At 51.3% G+C, this 24,822-nt stretch overlaps 1 pseudogene across 1 annotated transcript in view; it reads right to left on the bottom strand.

Annotated features, from left to right (window-relative positions):
- The window catches only part of LOC309653675 (golgin subfamily A member 7-like), a 48,723-nt pseudogene extending 24,227 nt beyond the window's left edge, over window positions 1-24,496 (bottom strand). The window contains exons 1-4 of the transcript XR_014268847.1: window positions 24,132-24,496; window positions 21,017-21,169; window positions 17,409-19,883; window positions 436-595 (exon numbers count right to left, since the gene is read on the bottom strand). The product of XR_014268847.1 is annotated as a golgin subfamily A member 7-like (transcript). The remainder of the gene's footprint in view (window positions 1-435; window positions 596-17,408; window positions 19,884-21,016; window positions 21,170-24,131) is intronic.
- Window positions 24,497-24,822: the final 326 nt, after the last annotated feature.

Raw genomic sequence — 24,822 nt, 5'->3', positions numbered from 1 at the left:
CTCTTGGGCACACAGGAGCCTTGTGCTGCTCCTGGGAGCTCTGTGAGGCTACATCAGGCCCATCCGCCTAGGCGTGCCCACCAGATGACTTCCGCTTCTACTCCAGTACCTGTCATGGCACAAGGAGGTCCAGGCTCCTCCCACCTCCTCGGCTGCCCCAGAGGCCCAAGGCCTCTCCATGCTTGGATCCCCAGACCCAACGGCGAGATCCATTCTCTCCTCTCACTTCCCATGAGTCTCCTCCCTCCCCAACTCATGGAATCTTTGTTTAGTTTGGGGGGCCACACAGGCATTGAGTAGCAAAGACTGGATTGATGTCCAGATGTCCAGACATCCAAGACAGGCTCCTCTCAAGCCTGCAGTGAGTGTTCACACAGAAGGACACAGCCTGCCCTGTGCAGAAGTGCCCGGGAACCCCTCAGGGCCAGGACTTACCTGCCAGGCAGGAAGTACTCCATAAACTCTGAATGGATGATGTGGCGGCCCCCCGGGCAGGAGCTCTGCAGTACATTCCCACTCTTCCTGCATGGTTGAGTCCCTACTGTGGGCCTGACACCGATCACTGCTTGACTCATTAGCCAGGGAGCTGTGAGGGCTGGGGTCCGGGAAGAGGAGAGGATAAGAAATGAGTGAGTGTACCCCCAGCTGGTGCAGAGCACATTACCTTTTGAAGAACAAAAGAGAGATTCTTCATTCCCATTTTATAAATGGGAAAATTGAGGCTTCTAGAGAGTGATTAATTTGCCCCAGGTCACAAAGCAAGTAACTGGATAAGCTGAATTCAAATTGGCTTGAACATTGAGCCCCAAACCTCCACACCACACAGCCTCTTCTCCACAAGCTCAGTGTGATGATACCCACTTCGCAGATGAGGGAACTGAGGTCAGAGGAGAGAAGGAACTTGCTCAAGTTAGTAGAAGAGCCAGACCCAAACCCAAGACTACAGCCTGGGCTGTTTAATCTCAGTGCTCCCTGCCTACCTGGGGCTTCCAGGCTAATGGGAAGACAGATCCTGAAGTTCCTTCCCTGGGGTGGAGGCCATCAGGTAGGCATAGTGCCTGTTCCGGCCAGCAGAGGCCAGCCATTCAGGGTGGGCAATAGCGGGTCAGGCCAGCCCACACCCTCCTGGGGAGAGGCAGAGCACAGGCCCCAGCACCACGACAAACAAAAGTCCAGCTCCTGGGGCTTCCCTGGTGGCGCAGTGGTTAAGAATACGCCTGCCAATGCAGGGGACACGGGTTCGAGCCCTGGTCCGGGAGGACCCCACGTGCCGCGGAGCAACTAGGCCTGTGTGCCACAACTACTGAGCCTGTGCTCTAGAGCCCGTGAGCCACAACTACTGAAGCCCACGCGCCTGGAGCCCGTGCTCCACAACAAGAGAAGCCACTGCAGTAAGAAGCCCGTGCACCGCAACAAAGAGTGGCCCCCGCTCACTGCAACTAGGGAGAGCCTGCGCGCAGCAATGTGGAACCCAACACAACCTAAAATAAATAAAATAAGTAAATTAAAAAAAAAAAAAAAGTCCAGCTCCTGGCCTCATGGAGCCACCGGATGTGTCACACTGACACATTCAGCAAAAGAATGCCACCAACACCTTGCACTGCCTCACCTGCCCTGCCAGTGCCCTTGCCCCATAAATGACACCTGCACTTCAGAGAGCAGCCTCCCGAGGCCCTACAGAATGGACAGCCTGGCAAGTGGCTCCACCCGCTGGCCATAGTTGATTGGACCAGAGCCAGACCCCTGACCCAGGCTGGGCCAATCAGCTTCTCTCCTGGGTTTCCAGGGGCCCAAATTCCCCTTCCCTCCAGCTGTGGGCACCTGTGGCTGTTCTCCAGGCCAGGCTGGTGACAGGAGGACCCGGGAGGCCAGTGCGGCGGCCGTGAGAAAGCCCCTCTCAGATCTCTACCTGGGGAACGAAACTGACCAATGGCTTCAGCAGGTGCGCTCTAGGCCTTAATGACCATTTTACATGTGGGAAGCCGAGACTCATAGAAGAGGATGACGTGGTCAAGGGGAGGGAGGGCCACCTCAACAGTTGGACATGAACAGATTGCTCTTAAACTTCAGTTTGAAAGTCAGTAGTATTAAGGCTGAGAGAGAGGAACCCCCAGGCCAACACACACAGCATTCACACCAGCACCACTGCAGAAAGGGTTTTCTCACCATCACTTATGATGCCTGCCTTTCCACCACTAGGCACATCATGAGTCGTGCCTGCGGAGGCTGTGCTTCCCACACACCAGTGACTGCGCGTGGCAGGAATACAAAGGAGACCCATTTTGAGGAGAGGTGGGACCCCTCTGACAGGCGTCTTGGCTAGAAGACTCCCATTGGCCTTGAGAACTTTCTTAGAATCCTCTACAGTCAAAAATGCTTCCTTTCAGCCTTCTCCCCTTCCCTTCCTCCTTCACATCGGGGTCAGATCCGCATCAAGGTCGGATGCTTTCCCAGGGTCCCCTGGCTCCCTCCCCGTTTCCCCTTACAGATATGTCCCCTAATAAATCTCTTGCACATCTCGTTTGTCTTGGTATCTTCTCCTCAGGGAATCTGGATTAATTCCAGGTCCTTACCCTGCAGGCCAGTCCTGGCCACAGCACCGTTCTGTGGCTTCTGAAGTTATGCAACATCCATGGGCCATACACCAGCTGGGCCAGTGGGCCAGCAGGTGCCAGTCCTCGCCATGCCCAAGACCTACTACCCCTAAAACCCAGACGCAGGGAATTCACCCCTCCTGGGATCCAGGTACCACCACCCCTTCAGCCCCCTGGATCCATTCCCCTCTCGGACAATCCCAGTTCTGGGACTCTTCCCACACACAAAGGTGAACATGTGGACCTGAGGCAGCCTGGAAGACTAGCAGAAAGGGATAGCTATATGTTCATTATGTCCGTGTTTTGTTATCCAGGAATTCATTAATCACCTACTCTGTGCAAGACACAGTGACAGCAGAGTATTCCAGGAACTGCACAGGATTTGGAGATGCTTGGAAAGCAGAGACTGAGTTTGAGCATTCACACTCAGAGCTGTGTGACCTTGAGCAAGTTACTTAGCCTCTCTGATCCCCTGTTTCCTCATCTACAAATGGGTTGTATGAGAATTTCATGTTAGAGAGCACAACAAACTGACAATAGCAGACTTCTACAAATAACCAAGAGCATTATTGCTAGGGCTGCAGTTATGACTCCTGTCCTTGAAGGAAAGAGCTGGGCAGTGACTGGATCTGACCCTTCGTTCACCCAGAGACCAGCCTCCCACACACAGCTCAGCAGCTGGAGGCTGTGTGCTGGGCAGCCATTTGCCTTTTGAATGGCAGTGTCCAATAGGAGTCTGGCCCAAGGTTCATGTCTTTCTCCTCTACCACCAGACCTCCTTCCACGAAAGCTGCCCCTTCTGGCTAAAGCCAAGGGCTCAGAGGAAGTGGAGGAGAGGATGGGAGTCAGGGCTCTGCAGAGGGCAGCCTGGATACCAATGTTTGGAAGGACTCAGACATGGAGTCTGCGCCATATCTGAGGGTCTACTGAACTGGATATCTTCAACCCGAGTTACCTGGGTAAGCCCTAGTTCTCTGTATACCAGGAGACAGATGTATTTACTGGGAGGTTCAGAGGAAGGAGAGCTCAGACCCAAGTGGAAAAATCCAAGAGGTCTTCCTAGAGGAGGTTGCATTTAGCCAAGTCTTGAAAGATGCTATGGGGATTAAAGGAGAGGGTAGGACACTCTGGGAAAAAGAACCAGCATGAGCAGAGACTAGAAGATGGGAATGGGTCAGGTAGCTTGCCTGGAGTAGGACAGGAAAGAAAGACAAGAGTGAAAAAAGGGGCCACAGGGGCCATTGGTAACAAGCAGGGGTCAGCTTCTGAAGGACCCTAAATGTCCTGGCCAGGAGTTTGATATTTACCCTGCTCATCAGAGGGACAAGGATGAGTTTTTTTTGTTTTTTTTTTAAGGATGAGATTTTGAGCAGAGGAGTAATGTTCTCAATGTGTACTAGTAAGATGGGTGCCCCAGGAAATTTTGCAACCCTGGGTGCCCCTGGAAGGCCCCAGAAAATTTTCGCCATCTTTTGCCATCAGAGAGTTAGAAAAGCTCTGAATTGTATGTATCATGAGGCTGTCACATATCCCCTGTGTACCATTCCAATACACAGGCACACTCACACCCACATGCACACTTAAACCCACTCAGAGGGCCAGGCAGATTGCCAAGCCCATTTCTGGGTTGCATGGCCAATATTGGCCACCAGAGGGCGCCTCCAGCATCCCAGCAAAGAGAGAACCCAGAGTGGGCTTAAGCACCCACCCCAGGCAGAAGGGAGGGTAGAAACCAACAAGTCCACCTGCCTTGTTTTACTTATGAGGAAACCCATGCTCAGAGAGCAGAGTGATGTGGTCAAGGGGAAGGAGGAGGAAGTGGCCACCTCAACAGCTGGATGTGAGCAGATGGCTCATAAACTTCAACTTGAAAATCAACAGGATTAAGCCTGAGAAAGAGGTACCCCCTGGGCCAGCACACCCAGCATTCACACCACCGCTACTCCAGAAAGGAGTAAAATGGGGACGAGAATTGTGGTCAAACCAAACACATCACAGCTCCCACGATCTTTCAAGCTTCTGAGCCTTTACCAATGCTGTTCCCCTGCTTGGACTGCCCTGTCCCCAGGCTTCCAGTGGCAAATGCCTGCTGTCCTAACTTTCAGCCAAGGGGTCTCCCCAGCAAGCCTTGCTCATATTCTGTCACCGGGGTGCTTAGTTTGGAGGTGGGAGTCCCATGAGCAGAGAGGTTCATTACGGTGTTACTTGCAATAGAATAAAATTAGAATTTAAATGTCCACAATTAGGAAATGATAGTAATAATAATAATGGCATTGTCTAACACCCCCTGAGTGCTTACCATGAATGGAATCACAATTAACCCTCACAAGGAACTTACGAGGAAGCACTTATTATCCCCATTTTATAGATGAGGAAACTGAGACACAGAGAGGTTAAGTAATGGTGATAGGATATGATACATTCATTTCAAGGCATATTATACAATCAGTTAAAATCATGATGACGTGCTGAAGGTTAACGCCATGAGGACATATGTACGTTATACTGTTAAGGGGTATTGTGTGCCTGTGCATGTATATATAAATATAAAATATGTAAAAAACATAATATGTAAAATATGTAAATATAGAGATGTAAAAATAAAATAAGTAAAAAAAGAAAGTTGAATGAAATGTCCACAGTGGTTTACTCTGGGTAATGGGTGATTTCTATTTTCTTTGTTGTACCTCTCGGTATTTTCCACATTTTTTACAATAAGCAGACATGTTTTTAAATCATGAAATGCAGCAGTATTATATATTGGCTGAGAGCAATTTGAGAGTAGCAATTCTGACCTGAATTAGGTCTGAAGAGAATGTGAGGGCTTAAGAAATCTTGACCCTAAAGGTGCTTTTCCAAGCTCCCCTCTGACTTGGCTTCCTGGGCTGAGAGGCTGTTTCATCTTCCTAAGAGTCATTCATTCACTGACTTGCTCTTTCTTCACTCCCTCACTCATCAGGTGCCAGGCATGTTGGGGGAGATAGAGAGATACTCAGTTCCCTTTCTGGCCCCCACTGAGCACAGACTAGGAGGTGCTGAGGGCCTGAGCAGGGCAGGACTCAGGAAGGGCGGTCACTGGGCTGCAGGAGAGGGGTCAGGGGGCAGAAAGGACAGCACGGGGAGGGGCAGGGACTGTCCAGGATCAGTCCAAGGGTCTGGCTTGGGCATCACATGGCAGTGGAGTCCCTCAGGACCACCCTGTTCACAGCTGCTGCATCCCCAGCATCAGGTGGCTTGAGATTGGTGAATGAATGAATGAATGAACAAATAAGACCAATGATGAAGTGGGGAAAATACCTGAACCTTTATCATGGACAAGGGATTAATGTTTCTAATTTATAAACAGCTTCTAAAAGTAGAGAAGGAGGGCTTTCCTGGTGGCGCAGTGGTTAAGAATCCACCTGCCAATGCAGGGGACAAGGGTTCGAGCCCTGGTCCGGGAAGATCCCACATGCCGCGGAGCAACTAAGCCCGTGTGCCACAACTACTGAGCCTGCGCTCTAGAGCCCGCGAGCCACAACTATAGAAGTCCGTGAGCCTAGAGCCCGTGCTCCGTAACAAGAGAAGCCACCGCGATGAGAAGCCTGCGCACCGCAACGAAGAGTAGCCCCCGCTCGCTGCAACTAGAGAAAGCCCACATGCACCAACGAAGACCCAACACAGCCAAAAATAAAATAAATTTATATTTAAAAAAAGGTACAGGAATTAGAAGATATAAAAAAAATATAAACAAATAAATAAAAGTAGAGAAGGAATAAACCAACAACCTTCTAGAAAAAATGGGCTAAAAATATCACCAGACACTTCACAGAAAAAGAAATGCAAATGGCCCTTAGCCATATGAAAAGACGATCAACCTCAATCAAATAAAAGAAATGCAAATTGAAACTACTCTGAGATACTGTTTCCCACTTATCAGATGGGCAAAAATCCAAAAGTTTGGCAACACATTCTGCTGGGGAGACCATGGGGAAACAAGCCCTGTGCAGCTAACAGGAATGCAAAACGGAGTGATCCCTTTGCAAAGGAATTGGGCAAAAGCTAGCAAAATCACTATGTGTGTTCAAGCTGGGACTCGGGAATCCCACTGCTGGGAATCGACTCCAACCGGTACGCCGAAAGATGGAAGCGTGAGGCTTTTTACTGCAACTCTATTTGTAACAGCAAAGGACTGGAAAGAAGGAAAATGTCCACCAGCAGGGGACTGTGGTTTTCAGCACAAAGGAAGATTCTGGCGGCAAAGACCAGGGGACATCTCAACAGACCACTGTGGGTGAGATCGCAGGGCGAGATGTACAATGAATCAAACAAGGTGGAGGAAAGTGCGCCTGTATGGTCACACTTAACTAAGAAAAGGAGGGAGGGATACGAATATATGTGGAGACATCTGTGTATGTTATATGTACATACACACACACGTGTGTGTGTATATATATATATAAATCAATGTAAGGAACACACATATATGTGTGTGTATATATGAAAATCAATGTAAGGATAAAGCATAATTTTTTAAAATTAACAGTTCTAGGGAGGGGGTATTGAATGAGGAGGGCACAAATAAAAGTTAGACCTTTGTAAATATATACTGTATGATAGACTTTGGAACCATAAATAAAATTTAAAATTTTTAAACAAATTCATAAAAAATGGAAGTAAAATGAAGCAAACAAGTCTATACATTGAGTTAGTGATATAACCACAAAGAGAAGAACTATTCCAAATGACTTCCAAGCAAAGTAACTAAAAGACACATGAACCAATCACAATGTCCGAACCTTATTTGCATACTGATTCAAACACCCAAGTTGTAAAAAAAAAAAAAAAAGAAAAATGATGACATTCAGGAGACAATCAGGAAAATGGGAGACCTGACTAGACATACGATGATATTAACTGGGATAATGGCACACATTTTAGGTGTGATAACGGTACCATGGAAAGATAATATTTTTTTAAATAAATAAATAAATTTATTTAAAAAAATGATTGGCTAGGTGGGACATCATTAATGTGTTTTTTTTTTAACATCTTTATTGGAGTATAATTGCTTTACAATGGTGTGTTAGTTTCTGCTTTATAACAAAGTGAATCAGCTATACATATACATATATCCCCATATCTCCTCCCTCTTGCGTCTCCCTCCCTCCCACCCTCCCTATCCCACCCCTCTAGGTGATCACAAAGCACCGAGCTGACCTCCCTGTGCTATGTGGCTGCTTCCCACTAGCTATTAATTTTACATTTGGGGGGCTTCCCTGGTGGCGCAGTGGTTGAGAATCTGCCTGCCAATGCAGGGGACACAGGTTCAAGCCCTGGTCTGGGAAGATCCCACATGCCGCGGAGCAACTAGGCCCGTGAGCCACAATTACTGAGCCTCCGCGTCTGGAGCCTGTGCTCCGCAACAGGAGAGGCCGCGACAGTGAGAGGCCCGCGCACCGCGATGAAGAGTGGCCCCTGCTCGCTGCAACTAGAGAAAGCCCTCGCACAGAAACGAAGACCCAACACAGCCAAAAATAAATAAATTAATTAATTAAAAAAAAAATTTTTACATTTGGTAGTATTTATAAGTCCATGCCACGCTCTCACTTCGTCCCAGCTTACCCTTCCCCCTCTCCGTGTCCTCAAGTCCATTCTCTACGTCTGTGTCTTTATTCCTGTCCTGCGCTTAGGTTCTTCAGAACCTTTTTTTTTTTTTTAGATTCCATATATATGTGTTAGCATACAGTATTTGTTTTTCTCTTTCTGACTTACTTCACTCTGTATGACAGACTCTAGGTCCATCCACCTCACTACAAATAACTCAATTTCATTTCTTTTTATGGCTGAGTAATATTCCATTGTAGATATGTGCCACATCTTCTTTATCCATTCATCTGTCGATGGACACTTAGGTTGCTTCCCTGTCCTGGCTATTGTAAATAGTGCTGCAATGAACATTGTGGTACGTGACTCTTTTTGAATTATGGTTTTCTCAGGGTATACGCCCAGTAGTGGGATTGCTGGGACGTATGGTAGTTCTATTTTTAGTTTTTTAAGGAACCTGCATACAGTTCTCCATAGGGGCTGTATCAATTTACATGCCCACCAACAGTGCGAGAGGGTTCCCTTTTCTCCAGGGAAGATAATATTGAATATTTATGAATAAAATGAAATGACATCTGGGATTTGCTTCAAAAATAATTTGGTCATTGTTGGGGAGGGGTGAGGAAACAAGATCTAAGGCTGATGAGGAGGTAGCGGAAGGCTGCTGGTGAGTAAGTGGAGGGTCATTAAAGTACTATTCTTTCTACTTTCTTAGATGTTAGAAATTTTCATGATAAAATGTTAAAAAAAAACAAACCTGGCATTTGGTAAGGAAGTGGAAAAATTGAAACTCATACATGACTGGTGGTAACGCAGAATGGTGCAGGCATCTTGGAAAGCTGTCTGGCAGTGTCTTATGATACACTTTACCTACGATCCAGCAACCCCACTCTTGGATATTTACCTGGAGAAATGAAAACTAACATTTGCCCCAAAAGGGATGCTTCCAGTTAGGAATAGAATTCCTCCTGGCATTTGTCAGTCTTGACAACTCAAGTTAGAGTTTAGACTTTAAAAGTTTATTATTACTTTGAAACTAGTACAGCCATTCCAGATAACAGTTGGGCGGATTCCTCTGAAGTTAAAACATACACTTACATATGACTCAGCAACCCCACTTCTAGGTAGCTTCCCCCCCAAAATGAAAATTCATGTCTGCACAAAAACCTACACATGGAGTGTTTACAGTGGCATTATTCATAATTGCCAAACACTGGAAACAATCCAAATGTTCACCAATGGGTGAACAGATAAATACACCACGTACATCTATACAATGGAAATACAACTCACTGGGCAATAAAAAAGGAACCAACTACGAATACACAGAACACAAATGACTCTCGAAAGCATTTATGCTGAGTACAAGAAGCCAGATTCAAAAGGTTACCTGCTGTGCGATTCCATTTACATGGCATTCTGGAAAAGGCAAAACTATAGGGACAGAAAATAGATCAGAGGCTGTCAGGGACTAGGAGTGGGAGGGTGTTGATAACAAAGGAGCAGGAAGGAAATATTGGTGGATATATTCAACAGCTTAATTATGGTGGTGTTTACACTACTGTTAAACATTTGCCAAACCTCATATACTAAAAAGGGGTGAATATACAATATGTGGATTGTACCTCAATAAACTCTCCCCCAAACAGACAAAAACCGGGCACTTGGTAGATGATGAATTAAATGCTGATTGAATGCCGGATGAATGAGTGAACAAAGAGAACCCAGAGAGAGCAGTAGGTGAGAGTGGGAATGGGCCTGTTTGAGATGGAGGTTGGGGGACCTATGGGAGCCCAGAGTGGGGGGTGACCAAGGGTGGAGTCCCCGAGACCATGGGCCTTTGACATCAGCTGACCTTTTTCCTCCTCCCCTCTCCTGACCCTGTCCTTTCCCCACAGTGAATGCCCAGTCCCTGGCTGCCACCTCCAGGAACAATAGCTTCAGTCCAAACCTGCTCACTCGTGGAAGGATTCAGTCCCACTGCTGCCCAAGTTCAAGTTCCTCTGAGTTCTGAGACAGGCGGGTGCTCAGAGAGGGGCCAAAAGTGGCTCCCCCCCAGGTCTTTCCTGCCCTTCCTATGTCCTGCCTGAGCCTCAGGAAACATAGGGCTCCCATCCTTCTGCTTTGGGCATGGAGTGCCACCCACGTGCTTGGTGGTGGGCAGCCCAGAGACACCTCTCTCCACCCACAGCCAGAGTCATTGCTCTGCAGGGCCTCGACCCAGGGCATGGGGACCCTGCGGGAGACACTGCCCCTTCCCTGGAAGACAATTAGTCTAACCTGATGGGAGAACACGGATCTCACCCCAAAGAGCTCTTGGGTAGGTGGAAACGCAGATTCACTTTTGTGATTCTCAAGCTTGACAACCTCCGTAGTTTGTTAAGTCTTTGTTAATATCCTAGTTTCTTGAAGACGGAGTTACAGAAGGCACATGTGTTTTAACTGTTGCTGAATATGGGGACCAAGGAGGGACAAGGGGGGGTCCAAACTTGTGAGGGGAAGGCCCAGATGTGGCAACCGTGGGAGGCATTGACTTAAAAGGGGAAAGATAACTTTGCAGGAAAAGCTTTCTAAATGACCCAGCAGGGTGAGTCAATGTCGTTGAAAGACTGCAGGGGGTGCTAGAAGAACGTAAGCATCCGTGGGCAGCTCAAGGGAGCAACTCAAGCCTTGGGGAGATTTCAGGAAGTTTCAGAACACAGTCTCCCTGGAGACACGTGTGGCACTTCACCTATAAAACCCAGTCATCATACCTGCCTCCCACAATTATTAGAAAGATCGAGTGTGATTACGTAGGCGAAACTAAGATGGGGGAGTTATCTGGGGAAGAAAAAAAAGGCTGCCGGAAGCCAGGACAACAAAATGGCACTGGGTTACTGTTCTGAGCCAATTCCTTGCAATGTAGTGGATGGAGCACGTGGAGTCAGAGAACTCTGGTCTCAATCCTGGCTCCACCACAGTGGGGCTGTGTGGCTTTGGGCAAGCCTCTGCTCCTCTCTGGGCATCAGTTTCCACATCTGTAAAATGGGCATAACACCCCACTCAGTTGCTGTGAGGATGAAATGAGAGAAACGTGTTGGTGTATCTGGTGTCCATGGAGTCCAGCCCTCGGCAGGGCTAAGTGAGTGAAAATGATAGGAGTAGGAAGGTGGGTCAGCCTCCCAGTGTCACCATGAGGAGGCTGGGAGGAGCATCAGGCTTCAGGAGGCTCAGAGGTGGCAGAATGGCCAGAATCTGGATTGCACTAGAGGAACTAGGCCTACTGAGGAGGGCCCTGCCCTGGGGTGGGGCCTCAAAAAACATGGGGGCACCTGGGCACCAACACTGAGCATTTGGCCTTGGACCCAAGTCCCGGTCGTGCTGCCTACAAACTAGGGGATCCTAGTCAAGTGTCTTTACTTCTCTGCACCTCACTTTCCTCTTCTGTAAAGTGGGGCTACTATGCCTGCATCACAGGGTTCAATGTGTGTGTGGCTGGGTCCAAAGTTATCATGTTCCCAGCATCCTCTCCCCAAGTCCAGCTTTGCCCCTCAACTCCTCTAATCCCAGGGACTTTGGGGAGCAGAATCTGAGAGGAGGGGAGAAGGTAGAAGCCATGCATGGGGGCTTCCCTGGTGGTGCAGTGGTTAGGAATCCGCCTGCCAATGCAGGGGACATGTGTTCGAGCCCTGGTCTGGGAAGATCCCACATGCTGCGGAGCAACTAAGCCCGTGCACCACAACTTCTGAGCCTGCTCTCTAAAGCCCACGAGCCACAACTACTGAGCCCGCGTGCCACAACTACTGAAGCCCGCACGCCTAGAGCCCACGCTCCGCAACAAGAGAAGCCACCGCAATGGGAAGCCTCCGCACCGCAACGAAGAGTAGCCCCCGCTCACCACAACTAGAGAAAGCCCGCGCGCAGCAACGAAGACCCAACGCAGCCAAAAGTAAATAAAATTAAATTTAAAAAATAATAATTTTTTAAAAAAGAAGCCCTGCATGACCAGGCCCAGAGAGGGGGAGGAACCCACGCAAAATCTCCAAGTAAATTACAGGTAAAGCCAGGCTGCTTCCTGGGGGGTGGCCTTCTGAAAGCAAAGAGCCTCCCTGAACTTACTTGATGTCTGAATCTCTGTCCTTGTCCCTCACTCTGTGACTTCCCAGGGCTTCCCTCGCATTCGCCCGGAGTGCCTGCATTTCCTGAGTTCGTAGGGAGCCTCAGTTCCAGACACTGTACAGTCCTGTTATCAAGAGACCAGAAAGAGGAGAGGCTTCGGGCTGCTGTGAGGTCTGGGGAAAAGGCAGGAGTTTTCAACGGGGAGTCAATGCCAGCGTCCCAAGACCCCAGCCTAAGGAACATCATGCTAGGAGTGCACGCAGACAGGAGGATGGGAGACAGGATGCCTGAGGAGGAAAACATGAGAAAGCTTTAGGAGAGGTGGTCTTAAGACCGGGGAACTAACTGCACAGCAATGGGTTTCATGAGGTCAGGGGTCTCCTGTCTCTTAATAGCTGCTTGAGGTCTTGGGGCAAATTCCTGGTGGCTCCTGCCTCCAAATATATCCAGGCCTTATCTTTCAGTGATATACACTGACATATTTATGGATGAAATAATATGATATCTGGGATTTGTTTCAAAATAATCCAGTTGTCAAGAGGGGTGAAAGGTTTGCATGAACAAAATTGGCTGTGAGCTGATAATGGTTAAAGTGGGTGATGGGGACATCCTTGTATCATTCCTTGTACTATTCTTACTACTTCTGTACATGTTTGATGTTTTCCGTAACAAAAAGTTCCTGTGTCCAGAATCAGCCATCTGTCTCCAGCTTCACGACCACTGCCCTGGTCATCTGGCCTGGATGGCTGCAATCACCTCACAGGTCAGCCTGCATCGGCCGGGCCCCTCCAGACGATTCTCAACACCACCACCAGAGGGAGCCTGTTACAACGTGAGTCCCCTGCTCCAACCCTCCTGTGTCCTCGTCTCAGGGAACCCCAGCCTCCAAGTCCACGCCACCTCGCCCCTGTTACCTCTCAGGCTCCTCTCCAGCCACACTGGCCTCTCTTCAGCCTCCCACAGCCTCCTTCATGACCCCTAGAACCCTATGTGCTGAGGGGGATTTGGGGGGAAGTCTGATTTGACCAGACTTTATTCACCCATTACGTTCAGACATTACAATATGGCATGGGACACAATTATACCTTTACAAAAGTATTTGTTGTTTACCTGAAATTCAATTCCAACTGGGCATCCTGTGTTATATCAGGCGACCCCATCTGTAACCGACTATGAGCTAGTCCTACCAAAAGAGCCATGTTGTCATCTTAATGTCCACAACGCTCGGCACACAAAGGTGCCCCCTCCTAGCAGACAGTTGCAAAAAAGCACCCTCTGGGCTGATGCAGCTCCTCGCCCAGTTGCAAGGATTTCAGGTCCACTTGCTTCAGTGGCAAAGGTGTCCTGTTGCAGAGCACAACCTGCCCAACCATTCACGGCAGCCCTGCAGGAGGCCAGAGAAGCGGGTGCTTCCAGAATAAGGGAGGTTGAATCTGCCCTCCCAGCTCTTTCTCTCCCCAACAGTGGGTAGGGATGGGGAGGTGCTGTCAGCCCCCTCTGGGTGCTTTGGGATTCGAGCCCATCTGGGATGGGTCTGAACTCTTGCAGTGCCCTGTGGTGGTGGGTAGAAGGGCCCCGTGCCAGACGCCAGCTGCCCCCGTGGCCGGAGGGTGTCCACTTGAACCGTTCCAAGTAAACATTTGACCAGCTCAGCCCCGGCCATCATCCCATGCCAACACTTGGCCCTTGTTCCTGGACAGGCCCCTCTGTGTCCCGTCCTTTGTGGCTGACATTTCAGCCGGGCCCTGCAGGGGCTGGGGTGACCCGGTGCCCCATCCCCATTCTGCAGACAGGCTCCAGGGAGGGGGTCCCTGTGGCAGCCGGTACTTGGCGGGGGAGTCCCAGTAGACGGGCCGTCGCCAGGCCGGGTCAGCCACCCGCCTGAACACCCCACGTGGGCCCCAGGGCTGCAGAACCCACGGTCTAACAGTGGAGCCATGGGGCTGCCAGCTGACTCGGCTGCTTTGTTCCAGGCCTGGAGTGGTCTGAGGGTGGCTGAGGACTGTGGCTCCTTCTTTGCTGAGAAGCCACAGATAACGCCGGCGACAGGGCCTGATAAAGCGTCTGTCAGAGGCTCCCTCCCAGACGGGCCCTGCTGTTCCCGCCAGCCCCAAGGGCCCCTGCCGCCCAGGCCTGTCTCCACAGGTCCGCCCCTCCCTGGGGTCTCAGCCCTTCTCTTCCAGGCTGGCAGACCCCTCCCCGCCCGTATCTTCAGTCTGGCTCTCAGAATTTCCTGAGGCCTTTGGGCCCAGGAGCAGAATAATCTTCTCATTTACTCCCATGAAGAGAATGTCAAGCCATGCGCCTCTCTCAGTGGAATTCCAGACTGTGGCTCCTGGGGAGTTGGGGGAGGGGCATTGGGGGAGCCTGGAATCTCTTCCTAGAACCCCTCAAATGACATCCCGAGTCACCTTTTTCATGTCACATGAGCCCACTCTATGCCGGGCTCTAGGATGGGTGCAGGGGGCACAGGAACAAATAAGACATGGCCCACGAGTATAGGAGCTTCCAGGAAGAGGGCGCTGGAAGATCTACCCCACCCTGACCTGACCCAGGCCTGCACCCCCAGCCTATAGAGGGGTCTGGCCTGGAGTAGGAGGTATGTGAGGGGGTGCTAGCCAGCCTTGGGTGAGACTCACTGCCAAAGGGCCAGAGAATTGGGACCTTGAGTCTTGGATCTGGTGGAGGAGGCACAGGTCCCGCCCTGGGGGTCAGAAGACAAGGCCCAGAGAACAGGCATTTCTGAAGTCAGCCCTCACTGCATCCTGAGCATGGTGCAGGTGAGCAGGTATGGGCTGGGGGCACTGCCAGAGAAGATGCCCCCCGACGGCAGCAGCCCTGCTCCCCGAGACTGCGTGGGGACACTGGGCTCCCAGTTTGACTGCAGAGAGCTGCCTGCTCTGTGCTGACCAAGCTGAATGAGACCCTTACACAACATAGACGGTGGGAGCTGGAGACCCCAGGCCGGAAGTGAGTCTCAGCTCGGCTTCTCCTCCCTGTGTGACCCAGGGCAGGCCTCTGGCCCTCTCTGAGGATTGGGCTAGGGGCCCTCGAAGGCCTCCCAGGGAGAGAAGCCCCAAGGGAGGAGTCCCTGTCCAAGGGCCAGTGTGTCCAGGGGGAGAAGGCCTGGGCTGCCTCCCCCCCGCCCCCAGGGGGAGGAATGTCTCTCCAGCTCCGCTTGTTTGGAGTGCTGTGGAGGGAGGGGACCCAGGTTTCCTGCATCTGTGGACCCAGGCGCTGCCTCTCCCGGATGCAGGGACTCGGCATAGCTTCGCAGGGGGCCTCTGGCTCATAAAGGAAGGACCTGAGTTCCAGAGGTTGCAGGAGAGGCCTCCTGCCCTCCCCCACCTATGGCAGCTCCCTCTGAAACCCCTGCAGTCACACAGCTCAGCCCAGGTGGCCCCCCCACCACACACACACACACACACACACACACACCCCAGAACAAACCCTTCCTTCCCTGGCACTCCCTCCCCTGGTGTCTACATCCCTGCCACGGCAGTTCTTCCTCGTGCATTCATTTATCCTTCCCTCAAACATCTACTGTTACACGTATGTGCCAGGCACAGGGGCCTAGCGGTGAATGAGACAGACCCAGCTCCTGCCCTGGACGAGCCTACAGTCCTGTGGGGCGAGACAGACCTCTGAAGAGAGAACTACAGGTGAGTGACAAGGGTGGTGAAGAAGCAGAACGGGCTGTGAGAGAGGGCGGGAAGCGGGACATAAGGTCAGGGAGGGAAGGCCCTTCTGAGGAGGTGACACTGAAACTGACACTTGGAGGCAGGTGAGAAGTGAGAGATGAGTCCCGGGCTGGTCCTGGGCTGGGTCACTCATCTCTGGAATCTCCCTCCAGCTGCCCCCGCCTCACACCTACCGCGGTGCCTGTGTCAGACCAAGTTCATGCAGGTTGAAAACAGGGCCAGTCTGTGACATTTCTGCTGGAAGCAGGCAAAGGAGTGGCACCAAGGGGAGGTGGACCCTGGATCGTGGCCCCAAGATAGGAAGGGCTGCGGGGCTGGGGTTCACCCTCCACAGTACCTGGCAGAGAAGCCCCCCTCATGCCAAGTACTCCCCGCATGAATACTATAGATGCACTCCCTCTTCAGAGCAGAAGGAACACACCCCCAGCCTCTGCTCAGGAGGGGCCGTGTCCCCCCGGGCATAAGGGAGAAGGTTGGTTGGTGGCCCAAGCCTTCAGCCTCTCACTCTCCCCTCTGCCCATGGCCTTGCCTGGCTCTGCTGCAGACTTCCTGTGTGGCCTTGGGGATGTCACTCCCCTCCCTGGGCTTGGGACAGTGACCTCGGGACAGGGTGGAAGGATGGAAGTGATACAGTTGTCCCCAGCCAGTTGATCCTGAGGGCATTTTGGATGTGGGCCAATGAGAGGTGAGGGTGGGGCTCTGTCACTCCATTGCTGGGTGAACCCGGGGTCCTCAAGGCTCTCTCTGGGGAATCTTGCCCATCTGCAAATAGAGGGGATGCTCTCAATGCCATCTCATCGGCCCCCGACCAGGAAAGCGGAACGCTCCCCACTTCAGGGTCTCCACTGCACACCAGTCCTGGGGACCTGAGCACCAGCGAGTTACCACATTTAATGATAAAGACTATAATCTTCTCATCACAAAGCAAAGCAACAGAAAAAAAAGACCCAGTCCCCTTCCATCCCTCAATTCTAACAGCACGGCACCATCTGAGCCTAGCTAATGCTTGGTCCATGACAGGACACGGGTGCTGGAAGGCAGTCCTTGCCCCTCAGAGTGGCACTGGGAAGCAGGGAATGTCCGCAGGTGCCGATTCTGAGACACGCACAACTACATTCTCCATCTCATTTACTCTTCACCAGCTTTCCAGGTAGTGCACTTTTCTCTTTTTACCTTTTCATTGAAATATACAAAGCACGATGCACATGAATCTCAAATCGTTCATGGAGCTCAAGTTCAATGAACTCTGACATGCGTATCAACCTGTGTGACAACCAGATCAAGACAAAAAACAGTTCCAACACGCCAGAAGATTCTCTCAAGCCCCCTTCCAGTCCGCAACCCCTAAGGATAACCGCTATCTTAGCCTCTCTCACCATAGATTAGCTTTACCTGTTCTTGAGCTTCTTATTAATGGAGTAACACGTACCTATTCTTTGCGCCTGGCTTCTTTCACTCAACAGCATGTCAGATTCATTCATGTTGTTGCATCCGTCTCTCCGCAGTTTCTTTATGTTGTTGAGTATTATTCCGTTGCAGGGCGATACCACGCCTCATTTAGCCATTCTTCTGCTGATGGACGCCAGAGTTGATTCCATTTCGGGGCTATTGTGACCAACCCCCAGGATCGCCCTGCCCGTGCCTTTTTGGACATGCACATTTACCTCCCTCGGTTAAGTACCTAGGAGCACACCCACAGGGTCAGGGGTGGGTGGACGCTTAGCTTTCATAGCTATTTAGGCAGTAGGTATGTTCAGCCCCATTTTACAGACATAGAGGCCAAGGGTCAGAGAGTTTAAATCACTCACCAAGCTCACACAATTACTAAGTCATGGAGCCTGGTCTGGAATCCAGAGATTTCTGACTCCAAATTCTCTCTAATCCTGCTTTTTAGAACAGGTGAAGGGGGTGCAAGGGTGGAGGGAGCCAAAAGAGAGGGGAAGCAAAGGGGTGACTCCGATAGCCTGCTCTGTAATCGGCTCCTGGCATGTCCAAGCCGCCTTGGGAGGGCACAGCTCCACTCCCAGGCAGACACAGAATAAGCACAGCAACTCAGAGCTGTAAAGAACACGCAGGGTCTGGCCCCTCCACTCGCCGGTCTCATACCCTCCCTCTCCCTTCCCACTCATTCCAGCCACACTGCCTTCCTTGCTACACCCTGAAAGTGCCAGCCGGGGTCTCGCCTCACTGGCCTTTCCACCTTCAGCTCCCACTTTCAGAACTGTTCCTGCCTCAGACAGCCACGTGGCCCCTCCCCCACTTCTTTGGGCCTCTGCTTCATTTCCCAGTTGAAAAGAGCAGCCCTATCACACGCTGTCCCCTCCATCCGACCTAATATTTTGTGTGTATTTGTTTATTGCCTGTCCCCTACGCTAGCATGTGACCTCCGGAGGGCCAGGCCTCACAATCTTGTGTGCCGCTCCACCTTCAATATGTGGCACAGTGCCTGGCGCCTGATAGGCCCTCCAGAAATACTTGTTGAATGAATGAATGAATGAATGAAAAGCAACCCCCAGGAGCAGCTGGTGGCAAGTCGCAGGCCACGAGGGGCTTTTGGTGCCAGATCCGGCTGCCATGTTCATGTTCTGAGATAAAGCTCCCGCAGGCCAGGGCGTTGGTCTAGAGCCATTGGCTGGGGTGAGGTGGTGCCCTGGTGGCCTCCAGGCACTACAGCAACTCAGCCATCACAGCCGGCTCTCAGTGGAGCCAGATGGACAAGGGCACCAATGTGCACTTGGGTACCTGTTGGGCTGGCCCTTCAGGATGGGGGAGTTTAGGATTCCTGGGTAAGAAGAGGGAGCCAGTGGTCACAGATCCCCCCAAATGACTTTTCCCTTAGGGGGTCTTAGAGATCATCTTCAAAAAAGATGGGCCTGGGAATGAATGACTTGAGGGGTCCAGGAAGGTTCCCAGCTCCTTCCACCCCTGCCTAGAATACATTCTTCATTCCCTACTGCCACTTGCTGGTCTGGGAAGCCTTTGCTGATTCACATTACAACCCTGGGCCTCATTTCTTCCTTCTATAAAATGGGTGGAATTTGGCCATGAAGTACAGTGAGGAAACAGCCCTAGATCAAAGGTCTGCTGGCATGAATTCTCATACCTCAGGACTGCTGTGTATTCTCTGGCAAAGTCCTGCCCTCTCTGGGCTTCAGAGTCCCATGTGTCAAATGCAGGACTGTGGCAGAACTATCTCCAAAGACTGAAATCCTCCCTCAGGTATGACTGACCTCCTGTTCTTTCCCAAGGAAGGACAAGTTTATCCAGGGATATAGGGAGACGGAGCCAAGGAAGAGGTTGATGACATAAAATATGAACTTTGCCAGTGTTACACCTTTGCTCTGACCTGGGCTTGCTAGACGTTTCCTCTCTGAACTCCACTGAATGCCTGGCTGGGCTTTGGATAATCTGGGCAGGTGAGTGGGGGAGCTGTGTTCTGCTTCTCTCTCTGTAAACAGGGCTCTGAGTCCCAGAGGGTGACCAACACCAGACCACAGCTACGAACTGTCTCCGAGAGTTTGCCCAAGCTGCTCACAATTCTACCACGTCTCCCCATCACCACCAAGACCAGGAAAAGTTTAGCCCAAACTTTTCACTCTAAGTCAGAGAGAGACCTAATTTTCAGATGAAGAAAACAGAGGTCTTCCTAGGGATCCCACAGACCATTCATTCGAGCACATACATACGCCCAAGTCTGGGCTTGCCGCGTGTCAGTGTTACCTCACTGACACCACACACAAGCCTGTAAGAAACATGCCATTATTCTCCCCATTTGACAGATGGAAGAACTACCACTCAGAGAGGTTAAGTGACTTACGTAAGGTCACAAAGCTGGGAGTAGCAGGGCCAGGATTTAAAACCAGGTCTGACTTCACATCTGCTCTCCATGCTTCCTTCCCATGGACTGAGGTAGAAAGGGGAGTATTTTGTGCTTCAGAAGCCCAGGAACCTGAGAGATGGGTTCTGCCAACAAGGTTGGGTAGAATCTACCCAACAAGAGGTGGGTAGGGGAGCCAGGGCCTTTGCACCTGCTGTCTGCTTTATCCAAAAAGCCTTCCCCTAGGTAACTGCCTTGCTCACTCCCACACTTCACTCAGATCTCAGCTCAAAGGGCACTTGACCAAGAAGACCTTCCTTCTAGGACCACTGAGTCTAAATTGAACAACTCCTCCCACTCTCCTTAGCCCATTATAGTAACACCTATCACCATCTGAAGCACTATCTTATCTGATGTGAATATTCATTTATTGTTTGCTTGTTGTTTGTCTCCTCTGAGAATGTACGATTTTATCTGTCTTGTTCATCACTATAACCCAAAGCCTAACACAGCACCGAGTAGGTGTTCAATCGGTATTTGCTGAGGGAAGGCATGAGAGACTGAGTGCCTTTTCCCTTAATAACTGAAAGAAAAATGGAGCATCTCTTATCTGCTGGGCATAGAGGAGAGTGAACCCGCGCACATCTCAGTCATCCCTAGATGGTAACCCATTTCACAGATGGGGAAACTGAGGTTCCCTCCAGCATCAAGGGCCCACGGATGGAAAGATGGCACATGGCAGATGAAGCAGCCCGTTGGGGTGGGGATGCGCGACCCCACGAGTCTGGCTCCGAGCCCAATGTTCCTTGTAAGAGTGGGGGCGGCGCCCAGAAAGGGGAAGGGGTGCTGAAGGCCCCCCAGCCCTCGCAGAGCACTCTGGGCTGTGCTGTGCGCCGCAGGGCCCTGGCCTCGCGCCGGGGCCGCACCCTGGGCCGAGCCGCTCAAATTCCTCCCCTCCCACCCCCGCGCTGGCGCCTCCCGCCGCCCCCTGCCACCCCAGCTGCCCGAGCGCGGCCCCTGCGAACCCCCGCTCCTTCCCCTTCCGCGGGCCTGCCAGGCGGAGGGTAGTGAGGACGGGCCAACCCAGCCCGGGCGCTCTTGCCCCCCGGGGTCCCCCGGCCCGCCCGCCCCGGGCCCCCAGACTCGGGGCGCCCGCAGGCCCCGCGGGTCAGTGGGAACCGGCAATTTCCCGGCCGCCCGCCCGGCCGCCCGCTCTGTACTTAGGCTGATGACGGGTTCCCGCGGCCCTGGTGGCGGGGCAGGCGGTGGGTTCAGGGCGGGCGAAGCCGGCCCAGCCGGTCCCGTGCTCGGCTCTCAGGCGGCCGCCGGGCCTGTGTCATCCACCAGGAATTTCTGTTTTCCCCTCCGCGGGGCTGGAAGAAAAAACAATAATTAGGTCACTGGGCAGGCGGCAGAGAGGGTGTGGGACAGGCCAGTGGCGCCCTGTTGGGCAGGGAAAGGGTCTGGGAGGATGATGGGGAAGGAGAGGCCCCCGCAGTGCTCCCTTCCCCCTTCCTGCCCTCCCCAGGATGCTGGCTGATGGAGGCAAAGGCATCCCAGACTACTGCCACCCGTTTCCTCATGGGCCCATTCATTCCGTGAGCATTTATCGGGCATCGCCTGTGCGCCAAATTCTGTGCTAGGCGCTGGGGACCGAGCACTGAACGAAAGAGAAGGAAAGACTTCTTAGAAAAGACCCACAGGCAACCACGCAAAAATATACAGTCATCGCTCCCGTGTGAGGGCTGCGGGGATTGGTTCCAGGACCCCTGTTGATACCGAAATCCAGGGGTGCTCAAGTCCCTTATATAAGATGGGGTAGTAGTTCCAAAATAACAAACGCACGTCCTCCAGTGTACTTTAAATCATCTCTAGACTACTTATAATACCTAATACAACGCCATGTAAATAGTTGTAAATGCAATGTAAATGCTATGTAAATAGTTGCCGGGCCAACAGCAAATTCAAGTTTTGCTTTTTAGAGCTTTCTGGAGTTTTTTTCTGAATATTTTCCATACAGCGTTGATTGAATTGCAGAGGCAGACGCCATGGATGAGGGAGGGCTGACTGTATAGTGGGAGGCCTGCTGCACAGGACAGAGGAGTTTCAGGGGATGGAAGTTAGGAAAAGCTTCCCTGAGGAAGTGGCACCTGCACAGAGGCCTGAAGGAGGAATGCGGATGGGCCAGGCCAAGTGGAGGGGGAGGCAGGGAGGGTGGGGGGGTTGGTGGCGAAAGGAACAGCATGTGCAAAGGCTTGGACGTAAGAGGCAGTGCATGTTACAAGGACTGGGAGTACAGGAGAGAAGAACCAATGAACGCTTCATTCTGAATGTGATACTGATGAAAGACACATACTTTTGGTCTCATGAGGCCCCTAAACACAAGCCAGCTACTTTATCTGGGGCTCAACTGAAGATATAGCCCCCTGTTTCTACACTGGAGGAAACCTGTTCTGGACTTGCCTCACTGAGAGGTACTACGTCTGGATACTGTACCTATGTGCAGTTTAAGGGATTTTCAAGGGTCATTTGGACTTGGTACGTTTCTCACTTTTTTTTTTTTTTTTTTCTTTCCATTTCTCACCTTTTACTCTGACCTTTGGACAAGTCCCTGGAAAAGACGGGATGCCAGAGCAACTCTATCTGGCTGTAGAGTTCACGGTATGAGTGATAAGACTAGGGAGGTGGTCAGGATTGAAGCATAGAAGGTCTTAGGGCCATGGTAGGGAGGTTAGATGTTATCTTAAGGGAAGTCGGGTTTTAAAGCAGGGTGGGAGGGGACAGGATCCGATTTCTGAAAACTTACTGCTGATAATATCCACCATTTATTTAGGTCCTATTAGGCGTACAGGGCTAAGTGTTTTATGCACATCATCTCACTAAGCTTGATGAGAATCTTATGAGAATGTTTTTTAGCCTCATTTTGTAGAAGAGGCCAGGGAGGTCATTTGCCCCGGGTTGCCTGCTACTAAGGGGCAGAACCAGAACTGAACTGTGCTAGGCCCTGTTCTGAGAGCCGTAGGAAGAAAGACAGGGGTTCTAGCCCTACTCTCAAGGAGCTTGTGGGCTGCTGGGGGGACACGTGCATATGATGTATTAGAGCCACGGCAGAGTGGAGTTTACTTCTCTCTCCTATGATGACCTAGGGGTAGATTGTCCAGGACGGAAATGGTGATCCTAGTCCCCGAGCTTGTCCAGGCATCCAGGCCCCTTCCACCTTATTGCTCTGCCGTCTTGATGTGTCCAAGTTGGCTGCCCCCCCCATCCCCATTCTGGGCAGAGGGAGGGAGCATGTCCTTTCTCCTCAGGGAACATCACTGCTACATCTTCATCTGTATCTATATCTGCAGCTGTATCTGTATTTGAATCCACATCCACATATGAATCTATATCTATATCAACAGATCTACCAATGACCTAGTATCCAAAGCAACAGCTTTAAGAAGGTTTAGTGCCCAAAAGGTAAAATACAATGATGGATAAAGCCAGCCCCTAGTGGCAAAACATGGAAAACATTACAGCAGAGAGAGAATTATTTCACTTCCTATTGAGGTCCCATTGGTAGTTTCCTTAACAAAACGATTTCTGCATATAATATTTGATCATCTGAACAAAATAAAATATTTTTGGTATGGTTTTGATAAAAAGAAATTAATTTTTTCCCAAAATGTAACCTTATAAAATTGTGGAATGTCACGTGTATCTGTGGGTTTTATGGGTCAGAAACAGTTGCAAAGATGAACAAGACAGGGCACTGCCCTCTGTGGTTCTTTCAACCACACCCCACTCCCTCAGAGGAAATGGTGCCTAGACAGGCATTCGGGACGTGGCAAATTGCCCTTGGTCTGTGCTTTGGGGGCCCATCAGGAGAGTGATGTGGGAGACAGAGAGTCTAGAGCACTGGTTCTCAAAGTGTGGTCCTCTGCCAGCCACATCAGCACCACCTGAAACTTGTCAGAAATGCAGATTCTCAGGCCCCACCCAGGCCTACAGAATCAGAAACCCCAAGGATGGGGCCCAGCTCTTGGTTTTCACAAGCCCTCCAGATGATTCTGATGCAAACTAAAGTTTGAGAACCACTGGTCTAGGGCCCTGAACACTGGGCTGGGGCCCTGCACACTGGGCTGAGAGTTGGAAAACCTTGGTTCCAATCCTGGACCTGGCAGTCCCAGGCTCTGTGACCTTGGGCAAGTCAGTTTCTGTGGGTCAGGAGTCTGGGCAGAGCCTAGCTGGCCCTCTGCCTCGTGGTCTGTCACAGGCTGCAGTCAAGCTGTCAGCCAGGCCTGCAGTCATCTGAGCTCACGTGGGGATGGCTCCACATCCAAGCTCACTCACGTGCTTATTGGCAGGATTTGGTGCCTCGTGGGTTGCTGGACTGCAGACCTCAGTTCCTTGCTGGCCTCGCTGGTCCCGCTGGCTGTTGGCCGGAGCCCTGCTGCATGGGCCTCTCTGTTGGGCAGCTCACAACTTGGCAGCTGGCTTCCCTCAGAGAGAGCAAAAGCATGCCCCAGATGAAAGGCGTGGTCCTTTTGTAACCTAATATCAGAAGTGACATTCCATCACTTTGCTGTCCTCCGTTTGTCAGGAGCGGTCACTAGGTCTAGCCCACACTGAAGGAGAGGGGATTATACTGATCTAGGAGGCAGGGGTCATCTTAGAAGCCCCTACCACATCTGCAAAGGCTTGTTCCAAGCGAGCCCTAAGATGGAGGGAATTCCAAATGGAGGAGACCCTGGGAGAGGCCAGAGAAATGTAGGGGAGGGCTCCCAAGACAGGGTCCCCAGTGCCTGCCCACCCTGATTTTTATCTTCACTGCAGGGCCTGTCTGATGGTGGGGGGTATTTGCAGCCAGCGGGAGCTGCATTCCAGGGCTGGGTACTTAACATTCCAGAGGAGCTCTCAGCTAATTATTGCCTTGCCTGTCCTAGGCCTGGACCACCCGGCTCCCCTGAGCTCCCATGGCTTGGCCAGAGGACTCTGGTGGCTTTGTTCTTGGGTCCCATTGCGAGGCCCAGAGATGGGCCAG

The sequence above is a fragment of the Balaenoptera physalus genome (genome assembly GCF_965194825.1).
Source record: "Balaenoptera physalus genome assembly, chromosome: 2".
NCBI lineage: Eukaryota > Metazoa > Chordata > Mammalia > Artiodactyla > Balaenopteridae > Balaenoptera > Balaenoptera physalus.
The sequence above is the reverse complement of the archived record's forward strand: the minus strand, read 5'-3'. Positions and strand labels throughout refer to the sequence as shown.